The following is a 16,646-nucleotide window of genomic DNA, read 5'->3' on the forward strand; positions in this document are numbered from 1 at the left end:
GCTGAACACAGAAAGAATGACAGACAAAATCCGCCAGAGGCTATACCCATCAGAGATCACTTCCGACCAGTGATCAACAATCATTACTCTGGTATTGCAAGAGGGACCATCAACGCCAATAATTTCGAGTTGAAGCCTGCTCTGATCAATATGGTTCAGCAAAACCAGTTTGCTGGAACTGCCACTTCTAATCCTCATGTTCGTTTGAGGACATTCCTAGAGATCACGGATAAAGTAAAAATTAATAATGTTCTCGATGATATTATAAGATTGCGTATGTTTCCATTTTCTCTCAGGGACCAAGCAAGAGGATAGCTCCAATGGCTTCCCTTGGGAAGTATCACTACATGGCAAGAACTGGCGACAAAATTTGTGGCAAAATAAATTCTTCTTGCAAAGTCTGCACAGTTGAAGATTTAAATTAGCACTTTCAGACAGACTGATTTTGAGCAACTCTATGAGGCGTGGGAAAGATACAAGGAACTATTGATAAAATGCCCGAACCATGGTTTTGTAGACTGGGTGCAAATTGAGTTATTCTACAACGGTCTGAATGGGCAAACAAGAGGAACAGTGGATGCAGCGGCTGGTGGCACGATCTTTGCCAAATCTCCTGAGCAAGCTTATGACCTGCTTGAGCTGATGACTATAAACAGCTACCAGTGGCCATCCGAGAGGTCAGGAGTAAAGAGGACAGCTAGAGTTTATGCTGTGGATCCTATCACATCACTCACTGCGCAAGTATCAGCATTGACTACACAGATAAAAGGTATGAATAAGGTGAGCACAGCGGAAACTGAGGGTCCAATCATTGTAGCTGAAGAGCCATCTCTTCCTGAAGAAGCTCAGTATATCAACAACAGAAATTTTGGAGGATTTGATGGATATCGAGGTGACCCTCCCCCTAATACTTATCATCCAGGATTGAGAAATCATGAAAATTTTTCATATGCAAATAATAAAAATGTGTTGAATCCTCCACCAGGGTTCAATACATCAAAGGGGAAAGGAAAGCCTTCGTTTGAGGATTTGGTAGGAACGTTTGTTGCTGAGTCTGGAAAAAGGATGGCAAGGACTGAGTCTCGTCTTGACAATATGGAGACTCACGTGGGAAATATGGGTGCTACAATGAAATCTTTGGAGACTCTGTAACGACCCATTACAGGCCCAGTGGACCGCCCATACGGCCCACTACCCCGATCGACCCAAGGCTATCCCAATCTTGGGCTCCCTCAAAGGGGCCTTTTCTCTCATGAGCTTTCCATAGGCGTCGTACGGGTTACTCATAGGATCTCCCCCTCCATATACCAGACTTGTGCTGAGTTTCTATATATCCATGTGATCTCAGGTTCGAGTCTGGGAAGGCACAAGCTCCAGTGCATGGGCTGGAGAGTTCTAGGAGTAACCCGTACGACGCCTATGGAAAGCCCGTGAGGGAAAAGGCCCCATTGAGGGAGCCCAAGATCGGGATAGCCTTGGGTCGATCGGGGCAGTGGGCCGTATGAGCGGTCCACTGGGCCTGTAATGGATCGTTACAGACGCAGATTGGGCAGTTGGCCAAAGCTTTGAGAAATCAGAACAAGGGTCAATTTCCTAGTAACACAGAAGTTAATCCAAAGGAGCAGTGCTAGGCAGTCACTTTAAGGAGTGGAAAGGAATTGGAGGTACAAAGTCCTAAAGAGAGAGTGGAAAGTGAGAAGACAATTGAAGAAGGTGAAACTGAGGAATCCAAAGCTGAAATTGAAGTTTGAACAACCTCCAGCATTTAAACCGACTCTTATATACCCCCAGCGATTCAAAAAGAAGAATTTGGATGATCAGTTTGCAAAATTCTTAGAGATTTTTAAGAAAATACACATCAACATACCATTTGCTGATGCTGTGGAGCAAATTCCGAATTATGCAAAATTTATTAAAGATGTGATGTCTATGAAGAGAAAGCTGCAGGAATTTGAATTTGTGAAACTGAGTGAAGAGTGTAGCGCCATACTGCAAAAGAAGCTGCCACAAAAATTAAAAGATTCATGGAGTTTTACTATTCCTTGCTTTATTGGTGGTTCTAAATGTAGTAAAGCTTTATGTGATTTGGGAGCAAGTATTAATTTGATGCCATTTTCTATTTACAGGGAATTGGAGCTAGGAGAGGTCAAACCATCCACTATCACCTTACAGCTTGCAGACAGAAGTCTCACGTATCCACGTGGGATCGTCGAGGATGTACTGGTAAAAGTGGATAAATTTATTTTTCCTGCTGACTTTGTGATTTTAGATATGGAAGAAGATCATGATGCTCCATTAATCTTTGGGAGACCGTTTCTGGCGACTTGAAGGGCATTGATAGATGTATATAAGGGTGAACTCACCTTTAGAGTTGGAGGAGAAGCAGTCATTTTTAATATCTATCAAGCCATGAAGGAATCAAATGAGGTAAGCACTTGTAAAAGCATTGATGTTATAGACTCATGTATTTCTGTTGAATGTGCAGGAACTAGGGATCCTTTGGAGAGCTGTTTGATAGGTGCTGCAGGAACTGTTGATGAAGACGATTGGGAAGTGAAAGAGCAAATGGTGGCTCTTGAGGCACTGCAGAAAGAAAGGAGAAAAGATGCACCGCCTGAGGAGTTGAATGTAAATGAAAAATTGAGGTAAAACCACCTTCCCCTGATTTGAAAGAACTACCAAGTCACCTTTGCTATGCATTTTTAGGTGAGAAGTCTGCATATCCGGTAATTATCTGTTCATCTCTTACATGTGCTGAAAAAGATAAACTATTGAGAGTATTGAGGAAATATAAAAATGCTATAGGATGGTCAATTTCTGATATTAGGGGAATTAGCCCCACTATATGCATGCATAAAATTTTAATGGAGGAGTCATATACTCCTTATGTGGATCATCAGAGAAGGTTAAATCCAGCCATGAAGGAGGTCGTGAAAAATGAGGTACTAAAATTGTTAAATGCTGGTGTAATTTATGCCATTTCGGATAGTAGTTGGTGAAAGGGGATCGATAAAGGTGCCCGAATGCGCAACGGAAGTTTCAAAAATTGTTTTACAAGGCAAAAATTCGAACACCCTAAGTACTAGTGTGTAGCAAATACAAAAACACCAAAATGTCATACATAGGGTGTTTATAGAAATATACCTATCAATCTCTTGAGATTGATGATGGCTCCAACTTAGTTGATATACAACTAAGCTCTTTAAGGAAAGACAAATCTACAAGCTTCCTTTCTTCAAAATCAAGCCCACCACCAAACTTAAAAGATCCACCTTACACTTGCACAAGATGAGAGAAAAATTTTTGAGAGAATGATGTCAAAAATTTCGGCCATGGTAGGTGAGAAGTGGTAGGAGGATGAGTTGTCTTGGTTATGGGAAAAGCTAAAACCCTTTTTAGCATCCCAAGCCTTGGATATTGAAAAAGTAGTCTCCAACCCTTCATCTCCCATGCATGCAATGTTATTTGATTTTTAACAATTAAAAATCCATGGACTTAATTTAATTATCTCAAACATATTTGAGACTAATTAAATATTACTTGAATTTACTCAAGTCTACTAGTTAAATAATTATTCAAATTGGACTCTACAAGACCCAATGTTATTTAATTAATTCAACACTTGAATTAATTTAATTATTTGGACTCTACTAGGTCCACTAGTGTTTGATTAATTCAACACTTGAATTAATTTAATTTAGTCCATAATAATGTTTATGAAAATCACAATTTTCAAATACATTATTTATTTGGCCAACTTTTAAGTTTAGGAATACATTCATAAATTAAAAGTTACATTCTCTCATAGAAGTCATACTTCTATTTTTCCTTACGCTTATAAACTCATTTATAAGCCGTTCAACACATTGAACTATTTTACTTCTCAACGGGATCTAGAAAGCTAGTACTTGTGTGGCCCTCAATGGTTCATTGATACAACTAGCCGTGGGTTCACATCTCCATGTGATTCGGACTAAACATGTCCTTATATGAGCATACCCCAATTGCTCCATTCTTATTTATCAACTCCTTGATAATAAGAACGTCAGAACTCAAGTCTGATAGTACCCAACCAATCATGTTAAACGCCTAGCAGCATCGCTTACATGATTCCCTAGGTATCAAATGATAGTGCCTGCAAGAACCATTCAATTATGGTTAGCGTACAGTACGGTCCCTTCAACTCATATATCCCGACCGATTCGACAACCATTGGTATATCGAGAGTTGTCAATGAATCGATACTATGTGTCATGTCGTAGTTGCATCGATGGTGTAATCTATGAAACCCCTTTCATAATTACCACCATACTCTGATCAGAGATTTCAAACTACATATACATGAAAAACACATAGGATATCCATACCCGTAGGTAAGCGGTGAATCCCCGACTACAATGCATCGACTCCTATATGTTTCGACAGAACACCCAACCTTGCCACCTGATGACCCCATGAGAGTCGGTAAACAAGTCAAAGTGTAATTCTAGCACATAGAGTCTCAATGTTGTCCCGGGTCATAAGGACTAATGGTGTACAACCATAAACTAGGACTTTTCCACTCGATAAGTGAGAACCACTTGGAAAGTCCTTTAATGGAGGGTTGTTCAGTGCACTCTACCAGGAGCACCTATCTGCATGCTCGGACATCACAATGTCCCCTACCAATGAAACATGGTACTCACATCGCAGATACTAGTCTCAAGCTCGAGCGGCCTATATCCTTCTTAGCGGCGGCTGAATCGACTAGGAACCGTTTAGAATATACAGTATTCCAAATATGAGTTTCATGATACTCATCATATGAGCATCTCATATTCTTTCTACTATTTGTATATTCAAGGGCTTTATCTATGCAACTAGCATGGGTATACAGATAAAGATATGCCAAAATAATAATTTCAAATATTATTAAAATAAAGATTGCTTATACACAGAGTTTCATTGTAAACGCTCGGCCAACACTTGGCTCGACGTGCACGTACTCTAACAATCTCCCACTTGCACTAGAGCCAACTACCTACATGCTTCAAACCCATCGATTCGAGATGCTTATCAAATAATGGTCTAGGTAAAGGCTTAGTTAGTGGATCAGCAACAATATATGCGGAGCCGACTGTGTCAATTGACACTTCTCCTCTTTCCACAATCTCTCGGAGGATGTGATACTTTCTCAATACGTGTTTGGACTTCTGATGAGACCTTGGCTAGTTCGCTTGAGCTACAGCTCCCGTGTTGTCACAAAACACCAGGACAGGAGCAACTCCATTAGGAATGACGCCCAACTGTTGGACGAAATTCCTTATCCAAACATCCTCATTTGCTGCATCTGATGCAGCAATGTATTCGGCCTCTGTGCTAGAATCCGCAGTATTGTCTTGCTTGGAACTCTTCCAAAAGACAGCAGCACCATTGAGCATGAATACAAACCTAGAGGTTGACTTCGAGTCATCGATATCGCTTTGGAAACTAGAGTCAGTATAGCCTTCCAATTTCAGTTCTCCACCCCATAGACCAAGAACAACTTATTGGTCCTTCTCAAATACTTGAGGATGTCTTTCACAGCTTTCCAGTGTTGAAGACCAGGGTTCGACTGATATCTACTCACTATACTTAGTGCGAAAGCCACGTCAGGACGTGTAGATATCATCTCATACATGATGCTACCAATCGCAGATGCATAAGGAATGCTTGTCATCGCCGCTATCTCTGCATCAGTCTTGGGAGACATAGACTTGGATAGGGACACGCCATGACACATTGGTAGATGTCTTCTCTTGGAATCATCCATCGAGAACCGCTTCGCGATGGTAACAATGTATGTGGACTGGGTGAAACCAAGCAATCTTCTTGATCTATCTCTATAGATCTGTATTCCCAATACAAAAGATGCTTCACCCAAGTCCTGCATCGAGAACTTACTTGCTAACCATATTTTAGTTGATTGCAACATTCCTACATCATTCCCAATGAGTAGAATGTCATCAACATAAAGCACAAGGAATGTCACAGCACTCCCACTGACCTTCTTATACACACAGGGTTCCTCAGGATTCTTAGTAAAACCAAACTCTTTGATTGTACTATCAAATCTGAGTTCCAACTCCTAGATGCCTGCTTTAGACCATAAATAGATCTTTGACGTTTGCATACCATATGCTCACTTCCGATAGATGTAAACCCTTCAGGTTGAGACATGTAAATCTCTTCCTTAATATCCCCATTAAGAAAAGCTGTCTTAACATCCATCTGCCATATCTCATAGTCATACCATGCAGCTATGGCTAGCAATATCCTTATCGACTTGAATGCATGGAATTCATCTCATATTCCATTGCTTCAAGCCACTTGGATGAATCGGCATCAGATAACGCTTCCTTGAAGGTCCTTGAATCACATCCATGGATAGGCTCATCATGGCCCTCTTCAAGAAGCAGACCATACCTCATAGGTGGTCTCGAGACTCTCTCGGATCTTCTAGGACCTTGTATCTCCTCTCTTGGCTCTTCGGGTGTGGGTTCTACAATTGTGGGTGTCTCTCGAACCTCTTCGAGTTCTATCATCTCCCCTTTTATATCCAATAGAAATTCCTTTTTCAAAAAGTTGCATTCCTAGAAACAAACACTTTTGTTTCTTGGGGATGATAGAAATAGTATCCAAATGAATTCCTTGGATATCCCACAAAGTAACATAAAATGAATCGACTATCCAATTTATCTCCCACTACCTGCTTCACAAAAGCAGGGCACCCCCATATTCTAAGATAAGAATATCTGGGAGGCTTACCCATCCATATCTCATATGGAGTCTGCCTTTAAATGGACATTTAGTGGAATATCTTTCAATTTTAAGTTATAGAGATCATTTTCAAGTTCTCCAGTACCAATCAAACATTCATTCTTGTAAATATTGCAAACACCTTTGCCAAATAAACAAGAATATCCATCTTTATCAACATAGAAATGGAAACAATGTTTTCCTACCAAATCAGGTACAAACAAAACATCTCTTAAAATTTAACTTAAAATTATTGTTCAACAATAAGTAACTATCACCCAAGCCTTGGCAGCAACTCTTGCCCCATTGCCCATCCTCAAGAAGGTCTCACCTTCCCTGAGCCTCCTATTTTTTCCCATCACCTGTAAATCATTACAGAGATGTGAGCCACAGACGGGATCCAATATCCAAGAAGTAGAGTTAATTGAAATGTTTACTTCAATATAGAACATACCATTTCCAGAACCCTTCTGGGCAAGATATTCCCAGCAGTTATGCTTCCAATGTCCAGGCTTCTTGCAGTGATGACATACATCAGCAGTCTTGTCAGCCTTAACTGGTGTGGCTGCCACAACGGGATTCGGAGATTGCCTCATCAAGGGCACGTTCTTCTTGGGACGTTGGAAAGAACGCTTCTTTCCCTTCCCATGTGGATCAATCTTCGTACCAGATGAAGAACCCACATAAAGAACCGGCTTCTCTTTCTTGATGGTGGATTCAAAGGTCACAAGCATGTTCACCAACTCCTCAAGGATCGACTCCATCTTGTTCATATTGAAATTCACCACAAAAGGATAAAACGACTAGGCAGTGACAAGAGTAACACGTCAATGGTCAACTCCAAAGGCAACATCAAATCCATGCCAACGAGTTTGTCCATGAGCCCAATCACCTTTAGGCCATGCTCATGGACAGGGGCCCCATCTCGCATGCGCAAAGTGATCAGCTCCTTGACGGTCGCATGCCTAAAAGGACGTGTTTGCGCTCCAAAGAGCTCTTTGTGATGCAAATGAATGTCAGCAGCACTCTTTGCATCCTCGAAACGCCTCTGCAGCTCATCATTCATGGAAGCCTGCATATAACACTTGGCTTTCAAGTCATGGTCACACCATTCCTTGTAAGTCTGCAATTCCTCAGGAGTGCAGCTAGTTGGAGCCAAAACAGTGGGCGACTCAGTAAGTGTATATGCTATCCTTTCCGAATTCAAGACGATTTTCAGGTTTCTTAGCCAAGTGAGGTAATTAGGTCCAGTTAATATGTGTTTTTCTAGTATTTCAGATAGCGGATTGCGAATCGAAGACATTGTCAAATTTGTACTGAAGAGTAAAACAGATAAATGTTATTGACTATTTTAAAATATTTAGTAAGATATAAAGTATGGACTTTTACTTTATAAATTTTCGCTCCCACTGTTTTGACATCTTTCACTACCCTCTAGTGAAAACGGGAAACTCTTTTCCTCAGTAGGTACGCAAGGTCCAATTAGAAAATTATGATCCCGAATAATATCAGCCAATCACAATTCCTAAAAGGTAGTTTCAATTGCATCTCCATGCAACCCTCTACGTAAACTTTTGTTTCACGTTTGATTAGGACCCAATAATATGACGTCGTTCATCTTTACGTGTCAAGCCTTACCCATCGATGTCGAACCTTAATGGACAGTCGCCATGAGTTCCCTCAATAATATGAGCCGAAATCATGGGAGTTCCACGTAGTTCACATCACCATTTCAATGGATGTCACAACTTTCCGGCAACCAAGGCCCCCCCAATAATATGAGTCGAGCCCCGAGCACGGGTAGCGTTCATCATGCAGCCATTGTCGATGGAAGACATGGAAATTATAAACAAATTTATAATTCCCCTTTCCGGGCTTGATATTAATTTTGAATCTTATTCAAAATGAGGGTTTTTAATTTTGAAAGGTCTCATCATTAATTTTATTTAAAAGCTCGCCATGTTTGATCGTATGTTTGCCGGATTCATGCAACTTTGTTATTATCATAATAATAACGCACATACTCATTATTTATAACATATCATGCATATATTATAAACAGTAAACAAAACAAGGATGATCAATCGCCCCAACACTAATGGCCCGTGTGAGCTAAACACGGGCCTAGGTCCAATCCTAGGGAAATGCATGGGATGCAAATGCAACTATTACATTAGCTTCCAATATTTACATGTCTTCGATCTTCATAATCATCAAGGCCACCATCTTCCAATCTTGATCTTCCACTATACTAATATTTACAAATAAATATCCATGACAAATAGGGATACATCTCATGGGAGTGGGAACGGGCCATAAACCAAGCCCACTTTAAATTTGATAATTATTACAATCATTCAACACAAAATATCCTAGCATACACCTAGAAAATTGGGCTTGGGCTTTTGATCATCCTTCATGCATAATATCACATATCATACACCATCAATTAATTATCACAATAATTAATTGATCCAATATTATATATCTTGATCCAATCACTAACCGCCACGATTATAAACTAAATTAACAAAGTATACAAACACTTTTGTCTACTTTCTAATTAATTTATTTATAACCGAATTTCTTGTAAATCACAATTTACTATAAATAATTAAAGTCCAACTTCAATTATTTATTTCATGAGAAAATATTTGCAACCTTTTGTAAATTTAAACTCAAGGGCCCAAAAATCATTTTTCACCAAAAACATTTTGGCCCATTTAAATTTCACAAATATGTTATCCATCTAATGGCCCAACAACATCAAGGCCCACGACACTTTGATAATCCAAAACACTTTTGGAAACCCTAGTCGTCATCGCCGTCGTCGGAGCTCCATCGCCGGATTCCGGCCAACAAAAATATTTTTTTTTTTTGATTTTAAGGGGGCTGTTCGGGCAGCCCGAGCCCTTGCTGCACGAAATGAGCAGCCTCTCGGGCAGCCCGAGCTGCTCGAAATGGGCAGAAACTTGCTGCCCAAAGTTGCCCAAAAAACGGACTTCGATTTGTTGCAAAAATCCATCTCATGCGGTTAGAAATCGACCTCAATATAATATCATGTATAAGCTACACAAAATAGTATCCATAGCTCTTGATACCACTTGAAAGGAGATCGATTAAGGTGCCCGAATGCACAACGGAAGTTTCAAAAATTGTTTTACAAGGCAAAAATTCGAGCACCCTAAGTACTAGTGTGTAGAAAATACTAAAACACCAAAATTTCATACATATGGTGTTTATAGAAATATACCTATCAATCTCTTGAGATTGATGATGGCTCCAATTTAGTTGATATACAACTAAGCTCTTCAAGGCAAGACAAATCTACAAGCTTCCTTTCTTTAAAATCAAGCCCACCACCAAACTTAAAAGATCCACCTTACACTTGCACTAGAAAATGTAGGGCATTTTTCTTTGAGAAGAGAATTGTTTCTCCAACTATTGAAGAACAAGATGAGAGAAAAATTTTTGAGAGAGTGATGTCAAAAATTTCGGCCATGGTAGGTGAGAAGTGGTAGGAGGATGAGTTGTCTTGGTTTTGGGAAAAGCTAAAACCTTTTTTAGCATCCGAAGCCTTGGAGATTGAAAAAATAGTCTTCAACCCTTCATCTCTCATGCATGCAATGTTATTTGATTTTTAACAATTAAAAATCCATGGACTTAATTTAATTCTCTCAAACATATTTGAGACTAATTAAATATGTAGAACCCGTAACTTGTACTGCGTATAAGCAATGCATAATTTCTAGTATTTAAATTAAAATGATTTTTATTTCATGAGTATTTAAATTATTTTCTTTAAATTTATTTATTTTACGTAGTAGTTTAATTGTCACCTTTTCAGTTAAATAAGTGAGGCCGGACTGGAGATGGAGTATTGAGATAAGTTAATAAAGACTTACTTAAGAAGTGGTAATTTAGCATGTTAGTAAATATAATTTAAAAAGTTGGCATGCATGCAAGTTATTAAATTTCTTTGGTATTTTATTAAATTCTTTTAAAGCATAAAATGCATGTTTATTTCATTAATTTTTATTTTAATTCGTGAGTTATTTAAAGTTCATGCATAATTATTTCATAATATAATTTATTTCATGAAATTTGAAAGGTTCATGCATTAAAGATTTTTAAATTACATTTCGCGCTCGAAAGAAGAACGGAGATCGGAGAATTTTCAGAAAAAAATTATTTTATTACAAGATTAATTTTTATTAATTATTATAAGATGTTTTAAATGTATTTTTCAAGAATTAAGATTTATTGGGTATTTTTACCCGTATGATTTTATTTTTTTTTTACGGTGTGCAAATTTTATCGAATCGAGTGACTTTTTGTTGGTTCGGCTAATATTTTCAAAAACTTTCCAAAAAGAAATATTTTTCGGTAGTGTGTTTAGATTTAATGAGCCTACTTTTAAGCTTATTGGACTTAAATATCTTTTAAACATTTAATTAACAATTTAAGGCTCTTTAATTAACAATTTAAGGCTCATTGGTCAATTATTAACCATTTAAATAATACATGATTGTCATTAACCTAAACCTACCCTACTCATAGCACCCGACACCCCTCTCCAACCATACAATTCTCATCGATTTTGCACAGCTGAAAACTCAAGAAAGCTTCGGCCATGGATTCTTCTTGCAAAGAAAAAATTCTCTCCGGTCTCCCTCGCATCGTTCTTGCTCTTCAAACATCTAAGGCACGCGTGTACTTTTATTTCTACGTCATACATGCTAGATACTTGCTGTTATATGTGTTTTTATGCATAAAGATTTTCGATCCAGACTATGTTATAGAGATGTTTCGGTTTTGTTCAAGTTTTTGCATCTTTTTCATCTAATTCATGTTTTGCTTCTTGCGGTTGTGCAAAGGGGCTTCGAGTACTGACTGTTAAGGGACTGTTGAATGTGTTAAGATGTTGTTTGGGGGTTAGGATCGATTGTGGTCTGCTGTAGGTCGAAGGGCCGAGTGGTTGCGCGTTGGGATGTCTTGATCGGGTTGGGGCTCGAACCAAAGGGAGGCCGACGGGGGAGGGCATCTCCAAGTCATGGGCTGGTTTCTGATGAGCCTGAGACGCGATCTAGAAGAGCTCGAACCTCCAGCGTGCATGGGATCATTTGCGTGGGTTCAGTAGGTGTCGGGTCGTACTAAGATGGGCTAAGGAGGGTTGAGTCGGGGCTGGATCAATCGGGTGTAGGCTAGAGCGCAAGAATTGGGAGTGAGGTACTAGAGTTGTAATTAAGGGAAGTTGCTGGAAATTTTTTAGCAACTGTTCAGGAGTGGTTCGAATGTTGAGAGCTGGGTTTTGGGGTTTTTAGGACCTTTTAGATGTTCATTAAGTCTGGTAAAAAGTTGGGAAAGTTTTGACTAAGTTTCAGTTCGATTTGGGATAAAAACGGAACCCCAGTCCAAGTTTTAAAACAAATTGTTTAAGTTCTGATTTTGGCTCGGGTTTACGTCTAGGAATATTTTTAAAAATGTTTTGGGATATTTTAAGGAGTTTGGTAAGTTTCGGGTCAATTTTAGAGGTCCAGGGGTGAAACGATAATTTTCTGGTTTCTAGGGGCAAAATGGTCATTTTGCACCCGGGGTGATATTTTGGTCCTAGCAGCGCCCTGAGCACAAATTTATGATATTTTAAATGTTCATGCATCATGTTTACCATTTTTTTTGCTATTATAATAATTATGTTGCATGCTTTGTTTAAAGGAATTATGAGAGAAAAAGTAAGAAAGTGAAGAGCACTCCGTCTCCGTCGCGCCGCGTCGTTATATCGTTTGTTTTCTGTCAAAACAAACCAAGGCACGTTTATATCTTCTTTCACTCTTCAATCAAGCCATATAGGTATTTTTAAAAATCGCAAGTACATGATTTTAATGCAAGAAAATCGAAATTGTTCATATTCAATTATGTTATTTAATTATATTACGTGCAAAATATTAATTTTGAGATTTATGTGATATTGCTTGTGGTCACTTTACTATCATGGGATTATTACTTCACCCGGTCGCCAGTTACCGGTCAGTTCAGTTTTGTACCACCCGGTGGCCAGTTACCGGTCAGTTCAGTTCAGTTCAGTTCAGGGGCCACTTGCGTAGACCATAATCTCACCAGAAAATTATTACATGCTATTTCATTACAGGGCTACAAGTAGCAAACATTTTCATCATGATTTTCAGTTCAGTTATGCACGTATTATAATTAATCATGACACGATATTTTACGTTATGCCTCACGACATGATATTTTCACTTACATGAAATTTTATTATTTATTTACTCGTTATTTACGATATATGCATGCTGAGTCTTTAGACTCACTAAACTTGATTGTTGTAGGTACCGATGATGCAGGGACCGAGTGCCGGGACCAGTGAGCTAGCTTGGGTCGGCAGTAATGGAACCCGAGGACATCATGTTTTTTTTAGCATTGACTATTTTGACTCAAACAAATTTCTTCGTTGTTGAATTGTTTTAAATTATTATCTTGCAAACAAACATTTACTTCCGCTGCTATTTTGAATGGTTAAACTTTTATCAGTTATTTATTTATGAATGATGCATTTTAATTAATTAAAAAGAAAAATTTTAAATTTTCCGCAAATTTTCAAGTACGTATTTAGAGACCTCTACAAAATATTACTTGAATTTACTCAAGTCTACTAGTTAAATAATTATTTCAATTGGACTCTACAAGACCCAATGTTATTTAATTAATTCAACACTTGAATTAATTTAATTATTTGGACTCTGTTTGATTAATTCAACACTTGAATTAATTTAATTTAGTCCATAATAATGTTTATGAAAATCACAATTTTCAAATACATTATTTATTTGATCAACTTTTAATTTTAGGAACACATTGATAAATTAAAAGTTATATTCTCTCATAGAAGTCATACTTCTATTTTTCCTTACGCTTATAAACTCATTTATAAGCCGTTCAACACATTGTACTATTTTACTTCTCAACGGGATCTAGAAAGCTAGTACTTGTGTGGCCCTCAATGGTTCATTGATACAACTAGCCTTGGGTTCACATCTCCATGTGATTCGGACTAAACATGTCCTTATTTGAGCATACCCCAATTGCTCCATTCTTACTTATCAACTCCTTGATAACAAGAACGTCAGAACTCAAGTCTGATAGTACCCAACCAATCATGTTAAACTCCTAGCAGCATCGCTTACATGATTCTCTAGGTATCAAATGATAGTGCCTGCAAGAACCATTTTATTATGGTTAGCGTACAGTACGGTCCCTTCATCTCATATATCCCGACCGATTCGACAACCATTGGTATATCGAGAGTTGTCCATGAATCGATACTATGTGTCATGTCGTAGTTGCATCGATGGTGTAATCTATGAAACCCCTTTCATAATTACCACCATACTCTGATCAGAGATTTCATACTACATACACATAGGATATCCATACCCGAAGGTAAGCGGTGAAACCCTGACTACAATGCATCGACTCCTATATGTTTCGCCAAAACACCCAACCTTGCCACCTGATGACCCCTTGAGAGTCAGTAAACAAGTCAAAGTGCAATGCTAGCACATAGAGTCTCAATGTTGTCCCGGTTCGTAAGGACTAATGGTGTACAACTATAAACTAGGACGTTTCCACTCGATAAGTGAGAACCACTTGGAAAGTCCTTTATGGAGAGTTGTTCAGTGCACTCTACCAGGAGCACTTATCTGCATGCTCGGACATCACAATGTCCCCTACCAATGAAACATGGTACTCACGTTGCAGATACTAGTCTCGAACTCGAGCGGCCTATATCCTTCTTAGCGGCGGCTGAATCGACTAGGAACTGTTTAGAATATACAGTATTCCAAATATGAGTTTCATGATACTCATCATATGAGCATCTCATATTCTTTCTACTATTTGTATATTCAAAGGCTTTATCTATGCAACTAGCATGGGTATACAGATAATGATGTGCCAAAATAATAATTTCAATATTATTAAAATAAAGATTGCTTATACATAGAGTTTCATTGTGAACACTCGGCCAACACTTGGCTCGACGTGCACCTACTCTAACAGTTGGGTGTCTCCTGTACAAGTTGTGCCTAAATAGGGTGGAATGACTGTGGTAAAGAATGACAATGATGAACTAATATCTACTCGTACTGTGATTGGATGGCAAGTATGTATTGATTATAGAAAATTGAATAATGCCACACGTAAAGATCATTTTTCACCGTCTTTTATTGATCAAATGCTTGATAGTCTTGCTGGTTATTGTCATTATTTCTTTTTAGATGGTTATTCAGGTTATAACCAAATTGATATAGCGCCAGAAGATCAGGAGAAACTACTTTCACGTGTCCCTATGGCACGTTTGCTTTTAGGAGAATGCCTTTTGGGTTATGTGCTACTACTTAAATTATAATCACCCAAGTGTAGGTTGTCTGCAAGTAATATATTTCGTGTGTACGAGATCGATCCACAGAGAGGTTATTTTAAGTTTAAATTTATTAATTTATGGATTACCAAATGCAATAACGAAGTTTACAAATTATAAATTTTGTCAAGGCTCGAGGATTTATTCTTGGTTTATGCAATATTGTTTAACTAAAAGTAAAACAAAGGAAACCACCATAAATAATGGTTCCAAGAAAATGAAATATTTAAACACACACCTAATATAATATAGTTCCCACTATAAAAAATACCGAATTCACCGATATTTTATATATGGTACCTATGATTATATATATATAACTATATAAATATATAACTGCATAAAATAAATGTTAAATTAAATCAATATATTTCATTTAGAACAACCGGCAGAGCCACATTATTGCCTAAATGAAATATATGATTTAATAAGTTAATTGCGGGAAAGTAAAAGTGTAACGTTCCAGATTCGACGACTGTCTTCACTATACAAAGACGAGTCTTTCCAACATGCTTATGTCCTCACTCACACGCACCCCGGGAAACTTCCCAAGAGGTCACCCATCCCAGAATTTCCCCAAGTCAAGCACGCTTAACTTTGGAGTTCTTATGTGATGAGCTACCGAAAAGAATATGCACCTTCGTGATATGAGTAGTACAAATCAAATCTTTAAGCCCTCTTCAACTGTACAGTCCATTACATTGAACAGCTCAATTGGTACCAGACTTGTGCTAAGTATCTATATGTCCAGGAGATCTTAGGTTCGAGTTTGGGGAGGTACAAACTCCAGTGCCTGGGTTGGAGGAGTCATTGTGTGAGGCCCGGATCGCCGGTGCCATCAGTTTCACGGACAATGAGCGGCTCCTGGCAGGCTTCTAGGTGGAGGGAACATGAATGAACCGATCCCACACGGGAATGAAAGGGATTCCGAGACTGTTCAATGTAATGGACTGTACAGTTGAAGATGGCTTAAAAGATTTGATTTATACTACTTATATCATGAAGGTGCATCTTCTTTTCGGTAGCTCATCACATAAGAACTCCAAAGTTAAGCGTGCTTGACTTGGGGAAATTTTGGGATGGGTGACCCCCTGGGAAGTTTCCTAGGGTGCGTGTGAGTGAGGACATAAGCACGCTGGAAAGACCCGTCTTGGTACAGTGAGGACAGTCGTCGAATCTGGGGCGTTACAGTTGGTATCAGAGCCAGGTTCTCTCTTAATACGGTGTGGTTCGGGGACGAACCAAGCGGAAGCTGGTGGGCATGTGAGGCCCGGGGCCGAAGATGGCCGGGGGTGATCGCCGGTGCCATCAGTTGCACGGACAATGAGCGGCTCCTGGCAGGCTTCTAGGTGGAGGGAACATGAATGAACCGATCCCACACGGGAATGAGAGGGATTCCGAGACTGTTCAATGTAATGGACTGTACAGTTGAAGA

The 16,646-nt window shown here is 38.8% G+C and overlaps 1 long non-coding RNA gene across 1 annotated transcript; it reads left to right on the forward strand.

The window, feature by feature from the left end:
• The first annotated feature begins 11,339 nt into the window (after positions 1–11,339).
• LOC140990668 (uncharacterized) lies at positions 11,340–13,375 on the forward strand. Its single transcript, XR_012177681.1, has 3 exons — positions 11,340–11,482; positions 12,493–12,585; positions 13,122–13,375. It is a non-coding gene; the product is annotated as an uncharacterized lncRNA (long non-coding RNA).
• The last annotated feature ends 3,271 nt before the right edge of the window (positions 13,376–16,646 follow it).

This window comes from Primulina huaijiensis, chromosome 12, assembly GCF_012295235.1.
Source record: "Primulina huaijiensis isolate GDHJ02 chromosome 12, ASM1229523v2, whole genome shotgun sequence".
In the NCBI taxonomy this organism is placed as follows: Eukaryota; Viridiplantae; Streptophyta; class Magnoliopsida; order Lamiales; family Gesneriaceae; genus Primulina; species Primulina huaijiensis.